Below are 15,405 nucleotides of genomic sequence, written 5' to 3'. Positions count from 1 at the left end.
TGATCCAAAAGTCATCTTTTGAAGACCAGTTTTTAAATTTTGGGAGGGGAGTGAAGAAATCTGAAGAAGCTCCAAAATATTTTCATAATTTCCTATGGCCTAAAGTGTTAAAGAATACTTGGCCTAGCTATTCTAATACTTATTAAAACAAATTTCTGAATCTGTAAGTTCTAGAAACAGCTTGATCTTAAGGAAAAACAACCATAGATGAGAAAACACTTGCAATTCTTGCTTAACTGGCATAATTCTTTGACCATACCAACACATTCAGTGACAATTTGTATAGATACAGATAATATAATGTTGGAAATCTACTGCTACGTCTTTTATGCTTGCAGGTTATGATCAAATTATACTAGTATTAATAGTACAAGCAATAGCTATATTAATCAATAAACTTTGCAGATACTCCTAAACATTTACATCCCTTATTAATTTTAAAATATATGACAACCCTGTGAAGTATTTTGAATACCGCTTTAAAGCTGTGCAAAGTGGTGTACAGTATGTAAGTAACTTTCCCAAATTCTTTCCCAAATTGCTAGAAGAAATTGGCTCTAGGCTCTCCTGAATGCAGAGCCTACACTGCGTTTGATAAATCGTGATTGAGGTCTCCAGTCTTCTGATCATCTGGGGCTCTCCCACCACTCACAGATTTCCATGGTTTAGCTATTTTATTTTATTTTTATCTCAGATGATAAATTTCCTAAATATAATTAAAATAATGTTCAGCTGTGATAATAATATTTTTATTACCTCTGTGAGGCTCTCAGTTTGGATTTAGAACGTATATTTTGAATAAAGGTCTTACATATTTAAGTTTCCTGTATATGTATGGGTTTTAAATTAAGTATTATAGTCACGAATCCAGTCACTCTGTGTAATTGGATATATATATATATGGTTTTTTTAATTTGAAAATTTTTCCAGTTTTATTGAGATATAATTGACATACAGCACTGTATGAGTTTAAGGTGAACAGCATGATGGCTTAACTTACATATATTGTGAAATGATTACCACAATATGTTTTCTTAACATCCTTTGTCTCATATACATAAGGTTTTTTAATTCAAGATTGCAGTTTATTTTTTTTTTTTCCCAGATCCACTCATCTTAGTTCTCCTGAGATTGGCAGATAGCTTCTGAATCCATTGGGGAAGCAGGTTAGAAAGAGAGACTAAGTTCTCCTCCTTAACCAGAATCTCAGGGGAGAAAGCCATTGCTAATCTGGCTCCCCAGGGACCAGAGTAGAATGCAGGGTCCAGACTCAGAGAGCCTGTGGAAAGGCCCAGAAGACACTCATGCTCGTTGGTCTCTTAGGAAAGTTAAACAGCGCAACACCATTATTCCTGGCAGGTGAGAGTTTGTGTGAAAACTCCAGAACAGCCATCCTCCTAGCACCTTGTCAAGGGGCTGACAGCCCATCAGCCAGTCATCTTCTCCCATGAAAGCGAAGAGCTCTATGACTCCGCCACTTGTGAGAATGCCACTGGTAAGGTACTGCCAGGGGCCAAGTAAGAACCCCGGGGAGCGCAAAGGAAACGACGGTCACCAGGGCAGGCAAAGCACCATAGAGAGAAAAACGGGCACAGCAGTCATTACCAAGAAAGAGTATTGAACGGTAGATAATCAGAGCGCTAGTGTTTTAAGGACACTGCAGAGAGATTTCTGTAACTCAAAGCCATGTTTTCTATAAACAAGTAAACAACAAAAAAATCAATTGTATGCATTGAGGCATGAGGGGTCACTGATAAGACCCAAATTATTTTTCTGGAACTTAAGAACATCCCAGACTGGAAGAAAGAGCTAAAAGTCACAGGGCAAAAATACAAATATATGGCAATTGTGAGAAATAGATGAGACTTAGAGTATATGTTAATTAGACCTAGCATGTGAATAACACATGTTCCCAGAGAGCAGGAAACAGCAGATGAAGTAGAGGAGCAATAACATTTTTTTCCTGCAGGTGAGGAATATACAGAATTTACAAGTTTAAGAGACTTCCTGAGTTCCTGGAAAGGGTAATAGGATAAGAATCAAACTTAGGCTTTAGGAACTTTGCCAGGATTCACCTAAGGATACAGAGAAAATTTTTACAAACTTTCAGATATGTAAAAATTACCTATTAGGAAAAGATATTTTCACATCATATTTACCACTTGAAATATTGGAAAGTGGTTAACGATTGAATACCATTGTCAGCCTACAGAGAAAAGACTGAAACCCCAAATCCTTCATTCAGGCAAAACATGATTCATCTGTTAGCAGGAAAGAAATATGTGGAGAAGGATCCAGAAAGTATATCATCCTCCCACCTTACCTAGAAAAATATTTAGGAAAACAGTTGACATTGAAAATAGTTGAAATGAATCAGAACAGAGATTGAAAAGCCAAGGAAAATGGCAAGGGGGGGAAAAAAGGTATCAGACATGTACCCTGAAATATATACGTGTGTGTGAACACGGTGAAAGCTAAGTGGGTACATGTGAGCCTGTTAAAGAATGCTGGACATTTAGGAATCATGAAGCCTAAAGGAATCATTGCAGCAAAGGCTGGAGGACTTAGGAACAAGCCAAGACATTTCAGTCCTCATCTAGGACTTGGAGAGAAAGGTAGGAAGGGGAGGGAAATACTAGGGAAGCTGACCCTTGAACTACACGGGTGTGAACTGCGTGGATCCACTTACAGGAACCTCCTACACAAAGGCCAACCGTAATAGCTTATCCGTGGATTTTTGACTGCACAGGGGGTTGGTACCCCTAACCCCCAAGTTGCTCAAGGGTCAACTGTATTCTTTAGTTCTTTTATGGAGACAAGTATGGTTGAAGGAGAAATATTTAATGCCTGAAAGTAGTGGAGAAAAGGGACAAAGCAGAGTAGGCTTTCAGTCTCTTTTGTACCACAGTTCCAAGCATGATTTCTGGTGAAAGAGTATGGCAAGCTTTAGGCTGAATATTGGAAATCATATTGTGTGTGTGTGTATGAACTCAGTGTGGAAAAACAAATACGTAAAAATTATAATAGCATCTAATGCACATTGTAATATGAACATATGGAAGGTGATATAAAAGTTAGTGGAGTGAGAAACTCACTTTACATTGTGGGCTTAAGAATGAGTGGTATTTGCACTGCCTCTAATTTTAGAAATCAAACAAACAAACAACAACAACAACAAAAAAACTGGTAATGTGGTGCAGGACAGAACAGCAAACCATGGCAGTGGAGACAAATCCAGCCTGCTGTCTGTTTTTATAAACAAAGTTTTACCAGAACAAAGCCATACCCATTCATTTAAATATTGCTTATGGTAGTTGGGCTTTGCAGTAGCAGAGTTGAGTTTGCAGCCAACACTGTGGCTCACAAAGCCTAAAATGTTTACTATGTTGCCTTTTACAGTAAAAGTTTGCCAACCTCTACTGTAAGGGATTTTAGAGAATGACCCTCTAATACTCTTGATAGACAGGCACCTGTTGATCCAGGGCAGTTAGTGTTCTGACAGCCCAGCTGACTATATACACATATACAAAAATATGGCATTTGTCACAAACAATAGGATCATGCTTCTTCTTCCCTGTAGGTAAATGCTGTTAGTTACCCAATATTCAGCTTCCCCTTCCCTATTACTAAGAGAACTCAGTTTTTTTTTTTTTTTAATTAATTAATTAATTAATTATTTATTTACTTTTTTATGGCTGTGTTGGGTCTTCGTTTCTGTGCGTGGGCTTTCTCTAGTTGCGGCAAGTGGGGGCCACTCTTCATCGAGGTGCGCGGGCCTCTCACTATCGTGGCCTCTCTTGTTGCGGAGCACAGGCTCCAGACGCGCAGGCTCAGTAATTGTGGCTCACGGGCCTAGTCGCTCCGTGGCATGTGGGATCTTCCCAGACCAGGGCTCGAACCCGTGTCCCCTGCATTGGCAGGCAGATTCCCAACCACTGCGCCACCAGGGAAGCCCGAGAACTCAGTTTTGATCAGGGTGACACTGTGCAGAATTAAATATTCACCTCCTACCATACCTTTTCATCTAAGAATGACCATGTGATGTAATTCTAGATGGTAGGATGTTAAGCAGAGGCAATTAGGTGGAACTTCCAGGAAAGATACAGGTTTCCTGCCAAAAAATCACACCTGGCATGCATATTTCACCCATCATCATTTTCCTTTCAATTGTTGCCTAAAGCAGACGTGGTACAGAAATGTAGCGGCCACTTGCAACCTAAAGATGAAAGCCTGTTGCTTAGTGCAGAAAGATAAAAGGGCCCGGAAGAATGATCCATTACAGAACTGACCTCCAGCTCTGGTCTGCGAATCCCAAGAGCCTTCTTAAGAAAGAAAATCTCATCTTTTTAAGCTATCGAGTTGGATTTCAGATACATGCAGCTGCACTGAATCTGAATTGATAGCTGGACAAATTCTAGGTTTCAACATGAACCCAGTAACCAAAGAATTGAACCTAACACTGAATCCAAAGGAGTGGCGAGTAAGCTTTTAGCATCAGAAAAGAAACAATGATGTCAGTTTCTATTAAGTGGCTTGAGTTGGGAATGATACAGAAAATCATCCCTCCTTTCCATTTCTATGTAATTGTGACGCTAGATGATTTTGCTATGGCACCAATGTTTCTTTCTGCATGTGGTGAAGCTAACAGTTGATTTCAGATATCTAAATCATGTTTCCTATCAACTGTAGAATCAATTGGATCCATAGAAGTTCTGATGAGTGGATAAAATGAGTACGATCAAATAAACATGGGGAAATTACCTTAGCAGGAGATTCTTAGGAAAAATAAACACGTTAATTATATAAAAAAATCTCAAATTTCACTAGTAATTTAAGAAACCACGAAGGAGAAGGAGATAGCAATGTTCACCTACCAAGTATGCAAATTTGATAATTCACAAAATTGTTAATGTGCAGAACCATTAGCGGAAAGGTTGATTTTCATAGTTTTTTGGCGGGTAATTTGGCAATGTCTATCAAAACTTTTAAAAGAACATATATTTATTGTAGAAAGCTATTTTATAGATATACTCACATGGATATGCAAAGATATAAAAGGAAGGATGCCCACTGTAGTATTGTTCACAATAGTGAAAAATAGAAAACACACTTAAAGTACACTAATAAAGAAGTTCTCAAATGAATGATTCTTCATATACTGATACCCTAGGCAGCCTTAAAATGAATGAATTTAGACTGTGTATGCTGACATTCAAAGATCCAGAGTATTTTAGTGAGAAAAAAGTTTGCAGAAATCCATGTGGAATAGAATCTACTTTATTTTTAAAAATAAATACGAGTTACAGAATATGCATACTCATACATAAGAAATATCTGAAGGAGACACACACACACAGGTAAAAGTGATTACTTCTACAAAGAGGGTTGCAGGTTTATTTGGTATGAGAGAAGTACATTCTTCTTTATTAAAATAATATATACATGTTATTTATGAAATGATAATGAAAAGTAAAAAGTAGATTTGTGAAAATAGACATTAATAATATTTACATTTAAAACTATACATTTTCAATACTAATAATAGCTAACAAGAGTGTGATAGGTGACAACAAAATTTTCGCAACAGAAGGTGACTGATAAGATCATTGTTTTTACCATATACACATTAATTGAGTTTTGAATCATCCAGTCATTAAAAAAAAACTGTATCCTTTAATCTCTCCAATTCTTTCTGAAAAGAAGGAGAGAGAGAGTGAAGGCATTTAGTGTGCTAAGAAATGTGATAGTGGCTAGTAATAAAACGGTAAATAAAACAAGGCCCCTAAATTTGAGCAGACTGCAGGCATGTAAACAGACAATTTCAATATGGCGTTTGATAAGCAAAAAAATAGAGGGCCCATACAGTTTGACTGGGAGCCCTGCTTGCAGACTAGAGAAGACATCCTCTGAATCTTATATAATGTGTGGGGCTTTTTCAGTTAGACAAGGAGAAAAATGTGCATTTTACATAGAGGACACATGATGAAAAACACTCCTCTCTCTTCCCTGTGGGGTTGTATAGTTTACAGTGTGTGTGTGTGCGTGTGTGCACGCGCGCCTGCTTGTGTGATTAAGGGGGCATAAGCAGGATCATCGTGCAAATGATGGATTCCCTGTAGAGCTTTGCAAAACGTGATATGAGAATACAGAGCGGGCAAGAGAAGGCAGCACCAGGGACCTCTTATGTGTGCACGTTTTTATCAGATGACTGTTTCTTGTTTATCCATTGCTAAGAAATGGTCATGGAGACCTCCAAGTAGTTGCCGGGTGTTATACTGCCAGTGAGAAAAGCATAACGTGATAGTATATTTCTGTCAGTGAGTAATAACAAGCAGACAAAGTCTGTGGCATTCTGGATGTTTTCAAAAAGAAAGATGCAAAATAAACTGAAGTGGTTTTTGATGCATGTTTTAAAATAAGGTTTTTCTTTATCTCTTAGATTTACATACGCCATGTAATTTCAGCTATTATCTAGGGAATCATATCCCCCTAGAAGAGTTTTGCAACCTTTCCACTATTGACATGTGGGACTGGATAATTCTTTGCTATGGGGGCTATCCTGTGCCTTGTCGGTTCTTCGCTATGGGGGCTATCCTGTGCCTTGTAGGTTCTTCGCTATGGGGGCTATCCTGTGCCTTGTAGGTTCTTCGCTATGGGGGCTATCCTGTGCCTTGTCGGTTCTTCGCTATGGGGGCTATCCTGTGCCTTGTCGGTTCTTCGCTATGGGGGCTATCCTGTGCCTTGTCGGTTCTTCGCTATGGGGGCTATCCTGTGCCTTGTCGGTTCTTCGCTATGGGGGCTATCCTGTGCCTTGTCGGTTCTTTGCTATGGGGGCTATCCTGTGCCTTGTCGGTTCTTCGCTATGGGGGCTATCCTGTGCCTTGTAGGTTCTTCGCTATGGGGGCTATCCTGTGCATTATAGGATGTTCAGCAGCATTCCTGGTCTCTCTACTCATTAGATTTCAATAGCATCCCTCCCACGGCTGCCATATCGTGATGTCTTCAGACATTGCCCAAAGATCTCTGGAGGCCAAAATTGCTCTCAGTTGAGAATCACTGCCCTAAGAAACATGCAAAATAAAAGAATGAAAAGATTTCAAAATAGAAACATGAATGGGAGAAAAGATATTTGTTAAATTTCGAGTCACTTCCAAAGAGAATCCCATAGTGTTGGAATGCTCGTGCCATATATTTTGTGACCAAAACCAATTCTATCTGCCCAGGTAAGCAATGTTCATGTTTAGGTATTAGTTGCCATATTTAAATGGATAACATTATGAAAACAGTGAGAAAACCAGTGAATAAAGTTAGGATATTTGTGCTCACAGAAAGAAGAGTAACTGTGGCTACATGAGAATCATTGTGGTGCTTGTTTAAATCTGCCTGTTTTTGTAGCACTGATTTAGAAAAGGACCATTTGAATTATGATGGGTGTCTAGTAAGCTATTGGCTGTCACATTGCTTTTTTTAAAACTTATCTAAAGATGTGATTGCCTTCAACAAAGTGAACATATGTGGACAGAATGACATTATAATATTCTGGAGGGCAAATGTAACCTGATAGGACTATGAAGAGACTGGTACATATTTTATCAATATACACTTAACATTTTTTGTTTTCTTTTTTCTCTGATATGTGGTTTATTGTCATTCCAATCTTGATGACTTTACCACCTCTTACTGATTATTCTATAGAAGTACTTCTTTAATTTGATTTTCTGTAATTTTATTAAAAGTCTGTGTTTTTCAAAGAGAGCAGTGACCATGAGATGAAATTATTCCCTTTTTGGAGTCAGTGTTCAGGTGCATGTGTGGCTTTTTGAAAATGAAGATAGAATGAATAAAATCTTATTTGTAAATAGCATTGCCATTCTCAGATGGAAAGGGAACAATTGTCTTAAGACCTTTAGTGGTATTGTAATAATATATATTATTATCATAAAAAAGCTAGCAAAGGTTTATTTTTAATTGTGTGTATTGGTAAATCTCTTTTTTAAAAAACAATAATTTTGTCTCTTCTGTTTGTGTGTAAGTATACCCACATTTCTTCAATTCTAGTATTGTTTTTGCCTGGAATCAGAAGTACAAATTTAAATTTGGTTGTATTGCAATCACCTTAAATTTTCGAAAAATTGCTTCATATATGGAAATTGGTTCAAAGAAAACCATGCCAGATCACAGTCTAATTTGCTTGAAAATAAATTTCACAGCTTCTTTGTTTTTCGCAGAAACATATTTATAAGGAAATATATAAATCTCTACCTAGTCTCTTCTATATGTTAATAAAATATACCAATAATTAAACATTATTTAAAAGCATTTTTTAAATTGTACCAGATTATAGGAATAATGGTTTTTAATTAATTGGAGAGAGAGCAGAATATACTTTATGAAAATTATGAATATATAATTTATGAACTCTAATTTCAGTGGAGTACTAAAACTTAATTTGGCATATCAGGAGAAGATACAAAGTTTTACTCTATGACCCTTAAATTCTGCAAGGTTCTTTGTCTTTGGAGATGTATTAAAACATCCCCAATCTTTTTCCTGTTTTCTTTGTTCCCTTCCAACCTCTAAACCCCAGACCTGTTTCCATTTGCAGCTGGGTTCTTTGTTGCAAAGCAACAAGAAGAGACACCAGCTGTGCTTATTTTATTGCACTGCTTGTTGGGGAACTAATTTAATTCTTCCCAAACATCTTGGGAGCTTCACCTGGATATCTTCCAGGATTCTAGTAGCAATTTTATAATTATTACCCTGGGGCATAACTTCAGAATGAGATAATTTCAGTAAAGTGAAGCTGACACTGCAATCCTACATGGTAGATTAGGGTGCATATGAAGAATCACATAGAACAAGTGATGAATCATACATTGGACAAAATTTTCTAAGGTTCATAAGTTTTTTCTTCTTAACTTCCTTCTCATAACTTTTCTTCTGTATCAGTTAGCTTTTGTTTTGTAACAAACCAAGCCACAATTGACTGGCTCAAAATATCATTCATTGTACATGGACCATCAGAGAGAGAAATTAAGAAAACAATCCTGTTTACAATAGCATCAAAAAGAATAAAATACTTAGGAATAAATTTAACAGAGGAGGTGAAAGATCAGTACACTGAAAACTATAAGACACTGAGGAAAGAAATTGAAGGAGACCAAATAAATGGAAAGATAGTCTGTGTTCATGGATTGGAAGAATATTGTTAAGGTGTCCATACTACCTAAAGTAATCTACAGATTTAATACAATCCCTATGAAAATCACAATGGTGTTTTCCACATAAATAGAACAAACAATCCTAAAATTTGTACGGATCCTCAAAAGACCCCTAGAAGCCACAGCAGTCATGAGAAAGAATAAAGCTGGAGGCATCACACGTCCTGATTTCAAACTATATTATAAAGCTGTAGTGATCAAAACAGTACAGTACTGGCATAAAAACAGACACATAGATCAATGGATCAGAATAAAGAGCCCAGAAGTACCCATGCATATATGGTTAATGAACTGATGACAAAAGAACTAAGAATATGTAGTGAGGAAAGTATAGTCTCTTCGATAAATGGGGTAGGGAAAACTGGATAGCTACATGCAAAAGAATGAATCTAGACCCCTATCTTACACCATACACAAAAATCAACTCAAAATGGATTAAAGACTTGTTGAATGTAACACTTGTAACCATAGAACTCCTAGGGAAAACATAGTGGGTAAACTCCTTGACATCAATCTTGGCAATGACTTTTTAAATTTGACACCAAAAGCAGAAATAAACAAGTGGGACTTTAGAAAGTTTCTACACAGCAAAGGAAACCATCAACAAAAAGAAAAGACAACTCATGAAATGGGGGAAATACTTCACATTCATTCTTAGGGCAGCATTTCAAGAGAGTGAGAGCAGAAGCTTTAAGGGTTTTTGAAGAGAAGGCTCAGAAGTTCCACTACTCTACTTTTGCTGTATTCTATTACTGTACATCACTTGAAACAATGTTCTGTAAATATTTATTGAATGATAATATGTCAGCCCTTTCCACCTACACTTATGTTTAGAGGAAAGAGTTTGTCAAAATACAGCCTCTTAATTTTTTGAACATCATTGTTCGGATATCTGGTAGAGAAGTTTTATTGCTTTATGTAGTAATGATTCTTTTTATTTTCTTGTAAATAATTACATTTGTTTTTTCAAGAAGGACCACAAAACCAATTTATTTTCTCACTTTTATTCAATGATTGATATAATCTACCAGATTTCACTTTATGCTACTTCAGATTCCTTAGTTTCTCCATTTACTTTTTATGAAAGTATACCAGACTTGGAATTCCCCAATAAAACTGATCAATTCATAATAGAAAGTACTTCACTGGAATAGATAAATTATTTCACTATAAGTTGGACCCAATTTGCAAAACTTAAATCTCCACGTTATGTTTTTTTTTGTTTTTGGCCGCACCATGGGACTTGCAGGATCTTAGTTCCCTGACCAGGGATTGAACACAGGCCCTCTGCAGTGAAAGTGCAGAGTCCTAACAACTGGACTGCCAGGGAATTCCCAAATCTTCACATAATGTTTTAAAAAATATATTCAAAAATGATTTTCATGTATATGCTCCTCAGTGTAGGAAATGTGAATACAAAGCCAACCAATCAGTTTTGGCAATTCTAGATACAACTTATGTTCAAGTAAATGTAAAAAATATAATGGGTGACATTTTCATAATGGCTAAAGGAACATTCTGGTGTATAAATTAGCCTTGGAACTTAATACTTCTCTTCATGGAGATAATGCGTTTTTTAAAAAAAATACAACTAAAAATTTTTACTACAACTGACCTTAGGGCATCCTGGGCTTATTAAAGTGGTCCCCAACATTTCTGGCACCAGGACTGGTTTTGTGAAAGACAGTTTTTCCATGGACCGGGGTGTGGGGGCTTGGGGTGGGTGGGGGGATGGTTCAGATGGTAATGCGAGACATGGTTCAGGCAGTAATGCAAGCAGAAGCAGTTGGGAGCAATGGGAGCGGCAGATGAAGCTTCATTCTCTGGCCCACTGCTCACCTCCCGCTGTGCGTCCCAGTTCCTAACAGGCAGAGGACCAGTACCTGTCCATGGCCTGGGGGTTGAGGACCCCCAGCTTATATTTTATTGCTCACTACTTTGTATTATGCGTTAATTTGAGCTTGTCTGATATTTTGCTGATTTGTAGGTCCTTCACATTTTTTTATTATTTTATTTCTGTGTCATATGCACCTAACAAAGTATCACAAATGTAATAGTCAATAAATAAATAGACTCTATATGGAATAAAGACAAAATATACTTTTTATAGAGGTGAAGAGCTATTATTCCATGTGATATTTTTCTGTATACTTATCACATAAATTTATAGATATAAAATTTTCTTATTAAAATCATTCTTAATATTTACGAAATGTACTGACGTTTTATATAAATTTATCCTAATTATGGCCACTTCTGTTGTTTTTCTCCCTCTCCTCTCCTTTCCTCTCCTCTTCTTTCCTTTCTTCTTTCTTTCCTTTCTGGAGAAATAGACCAACCCAAAAATCTCATATTAGACACTAGCCATTACTTAATTATCACTGATAATATTAATTAGTCTATGCTATTACCCCTATACTTTAACAAAGGCTCATAAATTGAAATTGCTGTGAAATATTATAAAATGAAAAATATGGGAATTCCCTGGTGGTCCAGTGGTTAGGACTCCGCACTTTTACTGCCGAGGGCCTGGGTTCAGTCCCTGGTCAGGGAACTGAGATCCCGCTAGCTATGCCAAAACAAAACGAAACCAAAAAAGCCTTGAGGCAGTCTTTCTGTCACTAAGCCTCTCTGAGTCTAGAATCACTGTCCTAAAATAAAGCAGCTCTACATTCCCATCATTATATTTAAAAAAAAAAGAAAAATATTTTTAAGTGTGAAATCATTGTATTAGAGCGCATGCTCCTGAAATTTCATTCTAAAAACTCATGTGCAGTAAACTCAACCTCACTTTTTTGGGTAGTTTTTGCCATTTTCTAGGGGTCAGGTATAGGATAAAGGCATAGCAATCAGGTGTGGGGTGAATGTTCTGTGTTCAAGTATACAGAGAAGGCTCAGCATGAGGTATAGGGAAAAGGCCCAGCAAACAGGACTAAAGTGAACATACAGTGCCCAGCAAACAGGTACAGAGTGAACCTACAGGGATCAAGGCTAGAGGAAGTCATCGTGACCACGTGTAGAATGAAGGCACAGTGATTAAGTATAAAGTAAAAACGCTGCAGTCAGGTATAGCAAGAAGGTATAGTGATGAGGTGTGACAGAAGGCAAAGTGATCAGGTAGAGAGTGGTGGCACAGTGGGAAAGAGGAATGTCTGTGCCACTGTAGATTCCTGCTGCCATCTACCAGATGTCTTTATTCCCTCTGTTTTTCAGGGCTCAGTCCTTCAGGGTCATGATTGCCTGCCGTCTGTCTTAATTGAGAGTGCTCTTGAGGTCCGTTAAGTTTCTCTCAGCTAAATTTCATTTCCCACCTTAGTAAATGGAAAATATATTCTTGCTCCCATACACTGGTAAGGAGAGAACTCTGTGAAGGTCAGTCTAGATCTTCTATGCTTTCACAAGTTAAATGGCCCCTTTATTATTAAAACGTTTTATGGTCTTTATTATGCTGAGGTATGTTCTGTTTATATCTACTTTGTTCAGATTTTTTTTAAGATAAGGGAATGTTGAATTTTGTTAAACACTTTTCTGCATCTATTCATGTGACTTTTATTCTTCAAATTGTTAATATGTTGTATCACATTGACTGATTTGCAAATATTAAACCATCCTTGCGTTCTTGGGATAAATCCCACTTGATCGTGGTGTATGACCCTTTTAATGCATTGCTGAATTTGGTTTGCTAACATTTTGTTCAGGATTTTTAAACCCATGCCCATCAGTGATATTGGCCTATATTTGTGTGTGTGGTGGGGGCAGTGCTGTGTGTGGGTGTGTGTGATTTTCCTCTCTGGTTTTGGTATCAGGGTGATGTTGACCTAGTGGAATGAGCTCAGAAGCATATTTTCCTCTTCAATTTTTTGGAATAGTTTGAGAACTATATACATGAATTCTTCTTTAAATGTTTGGTAGAATTCACCTGTGAAGCTATCTGGTCCTGGATTTTTGTTTGTTAGGTGGTCTGTTCATATTTTGTACTTTTTCTTGATTCAGTCTTGGAAGATTGTATACTTCTATTTCTATTGTATATTTCTTGGAAGATTGTATATTTCTAGGAATTCATCTGTTTCTTCTAGGTTGTCCAATTTGTTGGCTTATAATTGTTTGTAATAATCTCTTAAGATGCTTTATATTTCTGTGGTGTTGGTTGTAACTTCTCTTCCATTTCTGATTTTATTTATTTGAGCATGTTCTTTTTTTTTCTTCATGGGTCTGGCTAAAGATTTATCAATTTGCTTTATCTTTTCAAAGAACCAACTCTTAGTTTCCTTGTACTTTCTATTGTTTTTCTAATCTGTATTTCATTTGATTCTGCTCTGATCTGAATATTTCCTTTCTTCTACTAACTTTGGGCTTTGTTTTTCTTCTTTTTCTAGTTCCTTTAGGTGTAAGGTTAGATTGTTCATTTGAGATTTTGTACTTGTTTCCTGAGATAGGTCTTTATCACTACAAACTTCCCTCTTTGAACTATTTTTGCTGTGTCCCATGGATTTTAGAACACTGTTTTTCCATTTTAATTTGCCTGGCTGTTTGTGAGGCCCAGCCGTGACTTCTGTAGGCATGTTAGTGGGCAGGGCTGGTCCCCAGCTTGGCTGGCTTAGAAGTGTGATTGCAACTGCTGTGAGAGTGGTGATGCACTGGGTTGGCCCCAACATGTCTGGCTGTGAGGCACCGCCACAACTGCTGGTGTGCTAGGCTGGACCCCAGAGTGGGCGCTGCTTTAGAAGGACTCTGGTGGCAGCTGGGGGCACGCACTGGATGGGGTAGGGTGGGAACTGCTTTAGAAAGACTCTGGTGGCAGCTGGGGGCACGCACTGGATGGGGTAGGGTGGGAACTGCTTTAGAAAGACTCTGGTGGCAGCTGGGGGCATGCACTGGATGGGGTAGGGTGGGAACTGCTTAGGAGGGGTGCTGGTGCCAGTCCTCAGGGGAACTCCAGGGCAGGGCACATGGTGTTAACTAGGTAAATGGAGAGTGACAGAAATGGTGCCCCCAGTGCTGGGCCAGCTAGGTGAAAAGAGAGTTAAAAAAAAAAAAAAAAAAAATGGTGCCCACCAGTACTTCTGTCCCTGGAGAAAGTTTCACCTGCTCCCTGCTCCTTCAGTACGTGTCCTAAAATTAGTCAATGAATCTCCTTCTCACATGACCCAGGCACATTTTAAGCTGCTGCCTCTGCACTAGGACTTGGGGTGAGTAAGTTTGTATGTAAGGCCTTCGTTAGCGATGTATCAGTTTCCTCTGGCTCTCCTAGACGTAAGCCCCACTGGTTTTCAAATCCAAACATTATGGGGGCTTGTCTTCTCTATGCAGGTTACCCAGGCTGGGGGGCACAGTGTGGGGCTCAGGCCCAAGGGAGGCCTCTGCAGTTGTGATATCCTTCCCACTTGTGGATTGTCACACCAGGGGTATGGGTTTCACTAGACTGCATCTCTGCCCCTCCTATAGTCTCCATGTGGCCTTTTCTTAAATCCTTAGTTGTAGAAATTCTGTTCTGCTGGTCTTCAGGTTGTTCTCAGAGATAGTTGTTCTATATGTGGTTGTAGTTTTAGCGTGTCCATGGGAGAAGGTGAGCTGAGGATTTTCATCCTTTGCTATCTTGAACGGGACTTGGAGTTATCTACTATTAAATTTCAACTAATCAATCCTAATCTGACTTTGCCATTGACTTTCTTCATGGAAGAAAATTAGTATTGAATTTTTGGTAGCACACTGAACAATTGTTGGCAAAGGAACCATACAAGCCATGGTTCCATTTAACTAAGGCCATCACAGTGGAATGTTTCCAAGTCTCACTGATGTGTTCATTAGTGTAAGTCTAACTAAATGATCTCAGTAAATCTTCCACTGCTGTATCACACTGAAGTGCCATGAAATATTGGAAAAATTCTGCTCCTTCTGAAGGGGGCACTGCTTTGGAAGTTTATCACAACATGGCATGTATATATGGCAAGGAAGAAGCAAACAGAAAAATAAGAACATGTGATGGCTTTTGTTTTACCCAACTGTTTGTGGTAAGTTGTTATCAGCAACAGAAAGAAACTCAACTAGAAGAATCTAAGTGCACATCAGTAAACAATACGGAATATCATGTAGCTGTGAAAATTATATTTACCAAGATGGCATGGACATTTCCATGCCATGTTCCGTTATTACAGAAAAAGCTGCATAGAGTTCGGTTTAGTAT

General features: G+C 38.0%; 1 protein-coding gene and 1 non-coding gene across 2 annotated transcripts in view; both read left to right on the top strand.

Moving 5' to 3' along the window:
- The window catches only part of CDH18 (cadherin 18), a 318,315-nt gene that overhangs the window by 80,581 nt on the left and 222,329 nt on the right, over window positions 1–15,405 (top strand). The window lies entirely within an intron of this gene.
- On the top strand, window positions 11,703–11,775 carry TRNAK-UUU (transfer RNA lysine (anticodon UUU)). The gene has a single exon. It is a non-coding gene; the product is annotated as a tRNA-Lys (tRNA).

The sequence above is a fragment of the Eschrichtius robustus genome, chromosome 2, assembly GCF_028021215.1.
Source record: "Eschrichtius robustus isolate mEscRob2 chromosome 2, mEscRob2.pri, whole genome shotgun sequence".
Lineage (NCBI taxonomy): Eukaryota > Metazoa > Chordata > Mammalia > Artiodactyla > Eschrichtiidae > Eschrichtius > Eschrichtius robustus.
This window is presented reverse-complemented; position numbering and strand designations above follow the sequence as displayed.